Here is a 14,153-nt window from a genome sequence, read left to right on the forward strand (position 1 = left end):
TTCTCTCTCTTAGGGTTCAAGGTAGCGAAATGGAGAAGAAATAGAAATTGAGTGCGATAACTTTGGGCAATTTTTGGTTTGGTGCGATAAGTTTTTATTTTTTGTTTTTACATGTTAAGTTAATTAAGCTCAAGCCCACAATATCTAAACTAAGCCTAAGGTCTTAATTAAACTTCTACCCACTAACTAATTTGACTTAACGTCGTAATTATTTTTCGGCCCATCAAGCTAAATTTAATTTCCTACATCCTATCCCACCACATGCTATAATGATAACCCACTCCTGCATGTAAGCTATTAAATCGTGCCAGCTTCGAACGCAGAAAAGCCGCTAAACGACATTTTTGTCTAATTTTCGCATATGAGTTGCTTACCTAACGTGGCTTATGAGTCGGAGTTAAGTTTCATTATGTTATGTAAGTTTGAAAGGTAAACCCGACCGACCAAGTACATAAATGTTCCTATGTTTGATATGTAATTTACGAAAATACCCTTAACGAGAATTTGAGTCTTTACAGTCCAAGAACTTCAAGTAATCCTACATGATGTCATTGCTGAAGGAATGACCCTAGGAGAATCATTCCAAGTGGCTGCTATGATTGAGAAATTACCACCATCTTGGAAGGATTTTAAGAACTATCTTAAGCATAAACGCAAAGATATGAATCTTGAAGAACTGATTGTACATCTAAGGATAGAGGAAGATAACCGCCTATCTGAGAAGAAGGGCAAGGATCCCATGGTGGCAAAGGCCAATGTTGTGGAAGGATCAAGTGCTAAGGGAAAGAAGAAGTGCCAAGACAAAGCTCAAGGTGAAGAGAGTAGTACGCCTACTAAGTTCAAGGGCAAGTGCTACAACTGTGGGAAGGCTGGACATAAGGCAAGTGAATGTCGCAAGCCAAAGAAGTACAAGAAGCAAAAGACTGAAGCAAATGTGACAATGGACATGCTTTCTGATAATGTTAATGACATGAACCTATCTGCTGTGGTTTCTGAATATCTCATGATTGGAAATGAAAGGGAGTGGTGGGTGGATACTGGTGCTACTCGCCACATATGCTCCAACAAGTTGATATTCACCACTTATCATGTTGTGGAAAAGGAAGAACAACTCTTTATGGGAAACTCTTCTACGTCCAAGGTTGAAGGCAAAGGAAAGGTGGCGATGAGGTTGACTTCTGGGAAGGAACTAACTCTGAATGAGGTGCTTTATGTGCGACATTTGTAAGAACTTGGTTTACGGGTCATTTCTTGCCGAAAGCAAGAATGGCTTTAAGTTAGTCTTTGTTTTCGATAAATTTGTACTAACTAAGAATGATGTATTCGTGGGAAAGGGCTATTTCAGGATGGGCTCTTTAGGATGTCTTGTTTTACTATTGCACCAAAGAGCGCCAATAAAGTTGAATCTTCTGTTTACTTGATTGAGTCTTCACATGTATGGCATGGTAGATTAGGACATGTTAATTATGATACCTTGCGTAGATTAATCAATTTGGACTATATACCAAAGATAAAAATAGACCCACACCATAAATGTGAAACTTGTGTAGAATCCAAGTTGACCAGATCATCCTTTCATTCCATTGAAAGAAGTACTGAACCTCAAGACTTAATACATACAGATATATGTGATCTTAGAAACGCATACAAACTAGAGGTGGTAAAAAGTATTTCATTACTTTTATTGACGATAGCACTAGATATAGTTATGTTTACTTGTTGAGAAGTAAAGATGAGGCAATTGAAGTGTTCAAACACTATAAAAATGAAGTTGAAAATCAACTAAGCAAAAAGGTTAAGGCTATAAGGAGTAATAGAGGAGGTGAATATGAATCACCTTTTGAAGGTTTCAAATTCGAACATGGAATCATTTATCAAACTACGACTCCTTATTCACCTCAATCAAATGGTATTTGAACGCAAAACCAAACTCTAAAAGAGATGATGAATGCTATGTTGTTAAGTTACGGTTTACCCCAGAATTTGTGGGGAAGCTTTGCTTTTTACGCCAATTACATTCTCAACAAGATTCCTAACAAGAAGGCGATTAAAACACCATACTAATTGTGAAAAGGTCATGGGGACTTCCCTCTAATTCTTAAAAGTGTGGGGTGTCACCGCTAAAGTGGAAGTCCCTAAACCTAAGAAGGTGAAGATAGGACCCAATACTATTGATTGTGTATTCATTGGATATGCAAACAATAGTAGTGCATATCGTTTTCTGGTTCATAAATCAGACATTCAAGATATACATGTTAATATGATTATTGAGTCAAGGAATGCTTCATTCTTTGAAAATACGTTTCCGTATAACATATATATAAAGCCAAATTCAACAAAGAGAACTTTAGACACTACAACTAGTAACCATCCTACACAAAGCGAAATTGAGGAGGAACCTAGACGTAGCAAAAGGTCAAAGACGTCAACGTCTTTTGGACCTGGTTTTCTAACATACTTGTTGGAAAATAATCCTCAAACGTTCAAGGAGGCAATGTCATCTCCAGAAGCTACATATTGGAAAGAAGCAATAAATAGTGAGATTGAATCCATAATGCAAAATCATACATGGGAATTGGTGGATTTACCACCAGGTTCCAAGACTTTGGGATTTAAGTGGATATTCACAAAGAAATTTAAGACTGATGGATCAATTGACAAGTATAAAGCTAGACTTGTGGTTAAAGGCTTTAGACAAAATGAAGGATTGGATTATTTTGACACTTACTCTCCAGTTACAAGAATAACTTTCATAAGGATGCTAATAGCAATAGCATCAATACATGGATTTGAGATACATCAAATGAATGTAAAGACGATATTCTTGAATGGTGAGTTAGATGAAGAAATATACATGGAACAACCCGAAGGGTTTATTGCTCCTGGACAAGAAAGGAAAATTTGCAAGCTTGTTAAATCTTTATATGGATTAAAGCAAGCACCTAAGCAATGGCATGAGAAATTTGACAATGCAATGTTGTCAAATGGTTTCAAAATAAACGAGTGTGACAAATGTGTCTATGTCAAAACACTCAAAAGGGATGTGTCATTGTTTGTCTCTATGTAGACGATATGCTAATTTTGGGTAGTAACATGGATGTCATAAAATCTACCAAACAAATGTTGTCTAGTAAGTTTGACATGAAAGATTTAGGTGTAGCTGATATTATCCTAGGAATTAAGATCTCTAGGACGGAGGATGGACTTGTTCTATCACAATCTCATTACATTGAGAAGATTCTTGAAAAGTTTAAGAAATATAACATCACACCAAAAGGTCACTGCCAGTGACGTAAATCTTCATTTAGCCAAAAATATGGAGATAGCATATCTCAACTAGAATACTCTCGTGATACTTGGCGGTTTAATGTATGTCATGAATCGCATAAGGCATGACATAGCATACTCTGTGAGCAAGCTAAGTTGATATACAAGTAATCCTGGCAGAGATCATTGGACTGCCATACTGAGAGTTTTGGGATACTTAAAGTATACTCAGAATTTTGGTATGCACTATACAAGATATCCGACCATTCCGTATGGTATGCGATGCTAATTGGATATCGACACTAAAGACTCAAAGTCCACAAGTGGATATGTCTTTACACTTGGAGGTGCAATTGTTTCTTGGAAATCCTCAAAACAAACGTGCATAGCAAGGTCCACTATGGAATCAGAATTCATTGCATTGGACAAGGCTGGAGAAGAAGCAGAGTGGCTTCAAAATTTCTTAGAGGATATTCCAAAGCTGGGCTAAAACGTTAGAAGTGTGTGTATACTGCTTGATGACCAATCTGCTATTGGTAGAGCACAGAGTAGCATGTATAACGGGAAGTCTCGACACATACGTCGTAGACATAACACCGTTAGATAATTGCTCTCAAATGGAAATATCTCAATCGACTATGTAAGGTCAAAAGATAACATTGCGGATCCGCTTACAAAAGGTTTAACAAGAGAGCAAGTAGAAAGATTATCAAGGGGAATGGGCTTAAAACCTTTGAGATAATCAACCAAGAGTCATCATAATGGAAAAAACCAACCTAGTTGACTTGATATCCCAAGATCTAGGTTCAATAGTCCAACTGAATTATGCTTGTGACTCAGCTTTTATAAGACAGTGCATATCTGCCGCGATAACCAGGATAAGTCCAGCTTTTATTGATTTACTATATCTTGAAAATTTATGTTATCCAAGTGGAGTATTGCAGGATACTCTTTATAGAAATCACCTATGTTAGTGCGAAGTGGGGCCGCTTCTATGAGAATTTTAAAGGCAAATGTCTCAAAAGCACTATCTGAAACCAAGAAGTGTTCAAGGCCAAAATGAACACAAGCGTGAGAACCAACAAGATTCGAAGAAGGTGCTGGCGTGAAGATGATTGTCTAGGTTTATACAAATGGCTGACAGTTCAAGGATATTAATTGAAGTCTACTGATCGTCCAATTAAATCCTATCATCTTTCACTAAGGCAAGTTCAAGGCCTCCCATGCTACTTGACCTAATACGGTATCTTTTCATTTGTAACATAAATCTGATGTTTATGATAGAATAAGCCAAATTTTCATTCATGTGGGGGATTGTTAGTAAAATGATTTGCTCAAATCCATTTGAGATATGAATGAGTAATTTGTCTCCCAAGTTATCCCATATTGATATGAAATGGGTTTCTAAAAAGAAACAGTACGTAAAGTGAGAAAAACCTTTTCGAAAGGATGCACTGGTTCGAAACAATGCATTATGTCGAAAAGGTGCGACCTTTCGAAATGTGCACTGGTTCGAAACAGTGCATCATGTCGAAAAGGTGTGACCTTTCGAAATAGGCATTGGTTTGAAACAGTGCTTTTTACCGAAATGGTGTCTTTTCGAAACATGTGACTTTTCAAAGAGTTGTTTACTTTTTCCCAAGAGTCACTGTGTTGTTTCGAAGAGGCACCACTCACCTATAAATAGTGGATAAATTTGGAGAGAAAGGGACACCAGATCACACAGAGTTCTGATATTTCTCTTCTCCCCCTGTTCTTAGTCAAATACTATGTTGTGTTCGCTGATTCTATAGAATTGAAGTGCTAGCTTTCTATAGAAGGAAATCCGTTCTATCTTGGGAGACAGTTTCCCATCAACCTTCAAGCACCGTGAGGGGGAAAATCTGTCTTAAGAATATAGTGTATCTGTACTATGCTCGGATTTAATTAAGAAGTACAAGACACTTACAAGACAAAAGGTTTGTATAGTTTGGTAATTGGTAAAGAGTAAGTACAATTAAGTTGTATATTCCTAACACTATTTTATATGAATCTCTTGTCAGTGATCAAATCATCTCATCTGAAGAACTCATCCCAGGTTTTCTGAAGGTTTTAGAAGTTGGGTATAGTTCATTGGTAGGAAAACTCCATGTAGCACAAATTGGAGCTGATACTGCTTGGAAGAAGGAATTAGAAGATCCTCTTCACATATGTCAGAGAAAATTCTCGATCCATATGCTCTTGTCACTTCATGCTTTGCTCGGTAAAGCTACCTTGTGGAGCAGAGTTTTGAATGTCATAGAGAACTATCTAAAGTTTCTCGCCCCTCACAAAAGTATTCAAAGATTGGATTCAGAAGCAATTTTCAGTATCAATTCTTCCATAATGATTCTGTCAAAGATATTTAAAAAAAAAAGAAAAAAAAAATAACAACACATTTTTTGGGTACCTGTTCTTTTAGAAGAAGAAATCAATATCATTTTTTTCTTTTGAAAGAAGAAAAAGAACACAGCTTTTTTAGTTACAAGTGAAGAACCTAGAGTATCTAGGGTTTAGTATTTAGTATGATGTCCCACGATGAATGTATATTAAATAAACGGGCCAGATCCGCCCGAGTGTAAAAAGAAGCCTTTTATACCTTATAAAAATACTAGAATTTAACCCGTGGCGATACCACTCAATTGTCAATGGTTAAATTCATCAGTAAACTTGTCATTTTACACGATTTTGCTTCGCCTATTTTTTGGCATCTAAATAGAACATGTTTGCATCATATTGTCATATACTGATATACATATATATTATGTATTACAAATAACTTCACATGACAAAATGTCATGCCAACTTAGGTATTTATAAATTCATTCCTCAAAGCATACACCAATTTAAAAAAATGTCTAAGGAGACATTATATAATTCATAACTAAATTAATACAATTTAGGGTTGATCATTATAGGTTCAATGTCTAGCTTCAAGATATTGACAACAGTGCACATATACATTAAATAGAGAATACTTAAGCAGTTAAGCCTACCTGGCTCACTTAAATCGTCTTACGCCTATCTCACTCAAAGAGATTCAAACATTTATTTCTTTTGTGTAATCAAAGATTGCTTCCTTCCAATTAATGATACTACATCTTATAAGGATTCTCAATGAAATTCTTACTCTTTGATTCTAAGGAGTAACATACTGCACCTCTAAAGGATTTCCATATTCTTAATTGGAAAAAAGCACTACACCAGAATTGCTGAAAAACGACACCAGCTTAGGACTCTCATGACCGTCCTTAATATAGGACTGCAAAAATCGTCGTATATGGCATTAGACCGTCGTGTACTGATCTAAGCTAAAATAGAGGACGGGTTTTAGTGTACTAAATACACGACGGTAGAGGTAGTTCTGGAACTCGTCGCTTAGGTGGTGGGGCTAGTTTTTCTTTCTTGGGCTCACGACCTTTTCATTCTCGCCGCTCATTATTTTCCATTCTCGCGCTCATTATTTTCACCAACACAGCCAGAAACACCAGTGGAAAGAGAGAGAAAAAAGGGGGTGACTTCTAACAAACCGTTCAGACCTTCGGCAAGGAACAACAAAGCAAAGAGCTTGTGAGCTTCTGTTAAATTGTAAGGTCTCTCTCTCAAAACATAAATAATATTTATTTAATGATTTTAAAGCTTCAAGTTTGTGTATTTTCGACTGATTTTTGTTTGTTAAATTGATTTATTGTTCACTAAACTGAAATGGGTACTTGAAACTTCGATCAAATCAAAGTTCTTTCTCCAAATTGAGGTAAAGTTCTTTCCTTTCTTCATTCTTTTGCATTTCTTATTGTTTTATGACTACGAATTAAATGGGGTTCGTTGAATCTATCATGGGTATTTGTTATTTCGATTTTTTCTTTGATGGGTATGAAATATTCATCTATTTTTTGGTATTTGGGTTATGTTAATTTGATTGATATTGAATTACTTGGTGCTGGAATGAACACAATTTAAGTTTTCTCTGCACTCTTACGTTTTCTTTGAACCGATTTTGAATCTATAATGCTTATACCTCAAATCTCGTGAACAGTAAAATTGTTTTCTCGTTCCAAATAAACTAGTTAATTTTTGTTGTAAAATGCAAGTTTTAACTCAAGAATCTAATGCAATGGTATAGTATCTTGTAGGAATTATGGAGGAATGGTGATTATGATTGTTAGTGTTATTTCATTTACGGAGAAAAAATTGAGAACCCTCGCTCTATCTTTCTTCTTTTCCCTTTCCTGCAAGTTCCAAGCTAAAGACGATTTCCATTGAAATCCCATCTCCCCCAATACCTGATTTGAAAGAGAACTAAAAAAAAAAAAAATTAAGAAACAAATTTTGATGTCGGAATTCCTGAAATTACTAGGCGAATTTTTTTTGGGAGGCACTATACCGGATGGAAGATTAAAAGACACGTTTATCGACGCCGGTCATGTGTCTTTAATGGCAATTTGATTTTTCTGTTTTGCTTTTGTGCCCGTCAATTTGCAAGTTCGGCGATTTGGTTCTCTGTTTAGAGTTAATTTTGTTTGGGTTGATGCTTGTTTTGTGTATTTCAAGCAATCTAGGTTCCAATTAGAAGTAATTTGAAGAAATTCATCTAGTGAATCTATTTTGTTATTGATTGTTTGATAATTTTGGGTTAAATATTGAATATTATTGATAAGAGTTTGTAAATTTGGGGCAAAATTGCAAAAAAATGAATTTGGTTCTTAGAGCGCCAGGCAATAGAGAAGAGGCTTCAGTTGGTTGGAGTTACAACTATACTTTAGCTTTCAAATATGAAGAAGTTAGTGTCCCAATGGTGGAGGACTTGATCATTATTTGGATGGGTTACACAAGAGCGAAGTTCTTGACATGGTATATTTTTAATTTGTTTGTTCCCTTCAATTAACCAATGTGTTCTCATGTTTTGCTAAGCTTTAAAGTTTGAAATTGTTTGCTTGCGGGAGAAGTCCATTGTTAACATATTACAGGTTTAACATGTCCTGTTTTCCAACCCCATATGTGTTCATGACTTCATGAGGAGGTTTTAAAGGTCGCTCAATCTGACAAGGTCAGTACAAATATTTTTCAACACGTCTTGTTTAGTCTTTAACTTTCTTGTATAAATGGATCACTACAACAAAAGGGGTCTATTGCAGCGCACTCTTTTGCCACGCCTAAAATTTGTTGCAAAAAACCATCTTTTACAACACCATTTGGCGTTGCTAAAGATCATCCATCTTAATAGAATTTTCAATTTGGAAAATACCTAGAGCAACACCTTGTGCGTTGCAAAAGTGTGCACTTAAATTTAAAAAAGATAATTAAATTGAAAATATTTGTTGTTGGCAACAACCGTGGTCTTGCTATAAATTAAATCCCTATTGCGACCAGCTTGGTGCTTGTATTTGGTGTAGTCCCTTGTTTGCGACCTTCCGGTGTTGCTAATTGGCTTTGGTTTGGGCCGGACATATAGTTTTTGGCTGAAAATATTTTTCAGCCCGCTAGAGTTTTCATCTTCCTGCTTCCAGTTCTCAAAAATTAGAAAATAAAATTAGAAAGAACAAAAAAAACCCTAGATTCCATTCTCCCTCTTCTATCTCAACCAAAACTTCTTTCCTCCATCTCCATTACACGTCCTCTTTCTCTCCACATCTCGCAATCTTATCTCTCCCAATCTCGCTTTTTTTGCTCGATCTCGCAGGGTTTTTAAAGTTAGCTTCTGTGGTGCCAAAAAGGACATACCTTTATTCAATATTTCAGTACGAAATTGTTTGATCTGTGGAAGGAAGCTTGCTTTGAAAATGGTAACTAATAATTAGGGTACTTAGCTTCACTGATTTTGTTTTCATCCGGTTATCAGTATAGTTATAAAAAGCACTTGAATTGTTTGATTGCTTGTCTATATGGGGTTGGGTTTTTTGGGAATTGTTAATTTTCAAGTATAAACTCCATTTTAGTATATCGAGTGATCATTTTCTTCAAATTATTGTTACATCTTTTTTGTTTGTTTTTAGTTTTTTATCCGAATGGTACAACACCCTTTTCTTATGTTCATGTGTTTTTCAAGTAACAAGTGAAAACAGGTTAGCTTTGTTGAGGTTCGTGTGATCAAAATGATGTATGAACCATGTCTTTATATCATGTTTAGATCCTGTTTTTAAGGTTTTAAATATTGAGAAGTTTATCTTTGGAATGGCTAGTTTTGGTTTTTAAATAAATCAAAGGCTTATCTTGTGTTTTTAAACATCTCCTTTGTTTTACTCTTTGGTTTGTTCTTGATTGCCTATTTCTTCACATCAAAGAGTACTCTTGTTTCAAGTTCTAATCTACAATTGATTACTGATGCTATAAAAGATTCTGAGAGAGTTACGAAAACAAAAAGGCTATAAAGCCAAGTGTCTATTTCTTAAATCCCAACAGTCATGTGACACTAGTGGTTACATTGACTATTTTTACTGTTTTATTGTTTGTGTGGGAATTGGCCTTTTTGGGTTCTACCCTTGTATTCCTTTGGATTCTTGTGTTGTTTTACATCTTGGGGATACAACTTCTACTTACTTTTGTACATCACTTGAAAGCTTGTCAAAGGCATTGAAATTGTCTCCTACTATTTGGAGTTACACTTTTGACTGGTCAACCGAATCCACAGTCAAAGAAGGTGTAACATAATATTTTGTAGAGCATTGAATTATGGATTTAAGTTTTAAAGAAGAGTGTTCTGGCTTAAATGAAACCTAACCGACTCGGCCAAACTCAACACGTGGGAACGGAGATGACCCAAGTCCTTGAACACCGACTCGACTGATTCGAGAGAAGGAGAGGTGGAGAGAATTAGGAGAGGTTTTGGTAGAGATAAACCTCTCCATGGCGTTTGTTTTTGACACTAGTCTTTTCTTTTTGTTGGTCCTTTTTATTGGGACGTTTTGGAGGAAGAGTTTTAATGTGTGAGTTTTTTGGGTTAAGGGGAGAGAGAGAATAGTTAAGGGTAGGAAATGATAATTATCTCAAGTAGAGTAGAGTAAAAGTAATGGAATCTAGTAACTTTTTTTGTTTTAACAAAAGTCCAGAAAAGCCAGGTCAATGTGGTCCGTTTTGGTTGACCTAATTAGATTCTCTGTGTCAAGTTATTGAGAGTTTATATTTGTGTTAATCAAGTCTGAAGTTAGTTAGAGTGCATAAATTTGTTTCAGCAGAATACTAGAATCCCTAGCGTAGAGAGCATTGTCTATGTGTCTTCTAATATCATACAAGAATCATAGTATATATATTCCTTAATAACAATTCAATCATATCCCAAGTCCCAACACACAATAGGGTCCCAGGAGAAATTGAATGTATGTATGCAAACTTATCGCAAATTGAGTGGTGTTCAACTATTTTTGTGATAATAATAAATAAATAATAATCCACTTTGCAGCACCGACACTCTATCTCAAATAAACTCGCGGCGTCTTTCCGAACAAGTACAATTTTCTTTTATATTAGTTTTATATCTGTCCTCATAACTGGAAAAAACATTTCTGTTCAAATATTCTCGTGATCTCGTTCTCTCGGACACTTCGTCATATATTATTGCTGCAATAAAATTTCTTGTCTAATTTACATGGTTTTAGATAAACAAGTGAGATAGTGAGATTGGATAGAATTTGGGTTTTAGATGGGGAGCTCAAGAGAAAGTTGTTCTTTGTGATCATGGTTGGTGGACCAACTAAAGGTGAAATCTTGATTTGATTATGATTGAATTAGTTGAAATTTTAGTGTTTAGATTGGTAGGTTGGATTGGTGGTGTCTGTTTTTTTAGTAGAATTTTGGTTATTGTGTTTGGATTTTGCAGGAACTTCGTTTTTACCGTTGTCGTTGAATATACCCAAGCCATTATTTCCTTTGGCAGAGGTGAGGCAATGGTTCATCATCAATTTCAGCTTGTAAAAGGGTATGCTCTTTAATACTTCTGTTATGTGTTTGGATAATTTTATTTTATTTTATTTATGTAATTAAGATGAATTATGGGCTTGTGTAGATCCCTAACTTGGTGCAAATCTATCTCGTTGGGTTTTATGAGGAGTGTGAATTCGCATTATATGTTTCGTCCGTTTCTAATGAGCTTAGAGTCCCAGTAAGGTAATTGTTATGCACTAGTGTGTTTCTAGCTTTAACTTTGGTTACGACTATCTGAAAGTTTGGGGCTTATTGATATGCAATTGCAATGCTGAAATTTTATAGATACTTGAAAGAAGATAAACCACATGGTTCAAATTTGGTGAACTTTACAACTTTAGAGATCGATCATGGAAGATAATCCGGTTTGACTTCTATTTTTCTCCTTACTCATGTTGACCGAGATCTGTTTGTATAATGATTTTTTCCGTGTTCGTGATTCCATTTCCAATAACATAGCTAATATGGTTGTTGTTTAATGTGGCGATCACACATCTTTTCTTGAATTATGACGTTTGCTACAGTTTTCCATTGCCGTAAATGCGTGGTAGGTCTATCAAGTCACATGATGTTTAATACTCCTATTAATAATAAAACCGAATCTGTTTCTACCTTGAATTGTTTTCTTTGTGATCTCATTGTTGCTTGTTGTTTTTGGCTTGCCCTTCATTCTTTGCCCATAGAAGTTATGGTGGGATGGGAACAATCTTAGTGATTCAGTCGCTAAATGAAGCATGAACTTTGTTTGAGTAGATTTGATGTCGGCTTTAGTTGATTTTTATCATGCTCATTTTTTTCCTCACTTTTCATGTGCATGTTTCAACCCGAATCAACAAATCAGTTTGGGGAATTGGTGGCAGATCCTATCACCAACGAATTATTACATTACACGAGAGAAACCGAGAGACCTTTGTGCGTAATCGGTTTAGATTCAACTTCTTTTGAAGTGTATAGTGGCAGCTTGTAAATGAGAACTTGTTTTCGACCAATGTCGTTTTCTTGTGATCAACGGTGAGTGATCTTATAAATTGTGGTGTGTACATATTTACACCAGATATTTTACCGCCATTCGGGATCTATCTACACAATGTAAAGACAGAGGTTCTTAACTATAGATCCGGCCGATAGGATGTCAATTCAGGTTTCATTTTTTTTTAACTTTTTATATTTCCATTCGATTAGAACATAGTGCATATTGGATTCAAACTGCCCCGTTGAGGATGAATATTTGCGAGAAGTAAAAAACTTCTATATATAAGAGAAAGGCTTTCTTTTTCTTCACTCCTGTTCATGTGTGTTTGTGCGTGGATGTGCCTGCAGTCTAGACCCATAGAACTAGGAAACTCCAACTTCTAGGCATATTCCATGCGACGGATTTCTCTTTTAGTTCTACGTACATATTCCTAACTGTAATTCTTCTCTAATGAGGTGATACCTTTCACGTACTACCCTACGCTTAAGCACGTCTAGTAGATTGTTATTTGACACTGAAGTTAGTGAATGGGTTGAGCATGTATGGAAAAACAAGGAAGTAATGATCATGCAAACCTGATTTGCAGCTTTCTGGATCTTGGACATAGACAAACTTGTTAATGTATTTATGTCTTTCCGGCTATCATTAGTATTTATTCTTTGTGCAGCATGAAGCAGGTCATTTCCTGGTTGCATACTTGCTTGGAGTTCTTCCAAAAGGATATGTAATACCTGATGTGGAAGATATGGAGGACGAGTTAATCGGTGGAAGAGTAGATTGCATCGGATTTGATTTTCTTAACAGTGTAAGCTTATTGTTGTAGTTATTAATTTTTCTTACATCAACAATCAATAACCCGTTTCTAGAGAGGCGATGATAAATTCTCGCTTAAGCAATAAAATGAAACGATGTTATCCTATGATTTTCTAGTCTTCTTTAGTTAGAATGTATCTCGAAACATCCTTCCGATCTATTATTGATTTCTACGCTTTATGAATTAAGTAGAACAAAACTATAGTAGTTGATGCTCTTCTTGGCATAATGAGTATAAAGCCAATTACTGACCATTTAAAAAAGCGGTAAAAGCAAAGCGTAATGCTATGTCATGAAAGTGATTTATGATGAAAAAGCGAACTGTCTATGTCATGAAAGGAATCATTTGAATATTCCTTCGCTCTCTCCGCCGACACAGCTTTTGACACACGGTCATACCTGATTGGCTCCAAATCTATAGTTGTAGAAAGAATATCAAGAAAACTATCACGCGGGAAAAGCAAGTGTATGATCAGATCAATCAAGAGATAGTGGTTCGGCCAAACAACTTTTTCCCTTCCGAAAGAAAGATAGGGTCAATTTCCAGCACTAATTCCTACACTTGATCGGTCTCATATGTTACCTTAAAAGAGTTGGTTCAACACATATGGCTTAAACGCTATTCTAGAGCCCAGCCCTTCCTTCGAGCATTTTTGTTGATGGTTGAGCTTCCCCGATCCTAGCCTATCCATCTCGCCCTTGTTCCTTTTGCGGTAGTGCGTGTTTTTTGTGCTTAGGTTCTTTCCCCGAGCCTCCCTATTAAATAGTAGCAAAGGATAGAAGGAATAGCCGAAGGATAAAGGTTAGGACAAAGGATATTATTCGCCCCTGTTAAAAACAAGAGCAATGGATAGAAGGAATAGCCGAAGGCAGGACTTCTTGACTCCTAAATCATAGGCAGGGGGTTAAAAATCTCATTATAGGTTGGTCGATACCTTTACATCTGACTATGCCATCTGTTGGAACTGCTTTTTGTAGTTGAGCTTGTTTGCTTGATTTACTTTATGTTTAGCCTTACTTATTTTATTGTTTCATTGGTGATAACTTTATGACACGAGATTTTTTAATGGTTTGGCATTTACATGTACAATTTAGTTCAAAATCTATTAGTTTTTTGCTATTTTTGTCTTCTTATTTGATCTGTACCTTTATGAATGTGATCGAG

General features: G+C 35.8%; 1 long non-coding RNA gene across 1 annotated transcript; it reads left to right on the forward strand.

The window, feature by feature from the left end:
* The first annotated feature begins 6,500 nt into the window (after positions 1 to 6,500).
* LOC147486387 (uncharacterized) lies at positions 6,501 to 8,096 on the forward strand. The gene is made up of 3 exons (XR_015201478.1): positions 6,501 to 6,873; positions 7,022 to 7,039; positions 7,993 to 8,096. It is a non-coding gene; the product is annotated as an uncharacterized LOC147486387 (long non-coding RNA).
* The last annotated feature ends 6,057 nt before the right edge of the window (positions 8,097 to 14,153 follow it).

Source organism: Coptis chinensis, chromosome 7, assembly GCF_015680905.1.
Source record: "Coptis chinensis isolate HL-2020 chromosome 7, ASM1568090v1, whole genome shotgun sequence".
NCBI classification, from domain to species: domain Eukaryota; kingdom Viridiplantae; phylum Streptophyta; class Magnoliopsida; order Ranunculales; family Ranunculaceae; genus Coptis; species Coptis chinensis.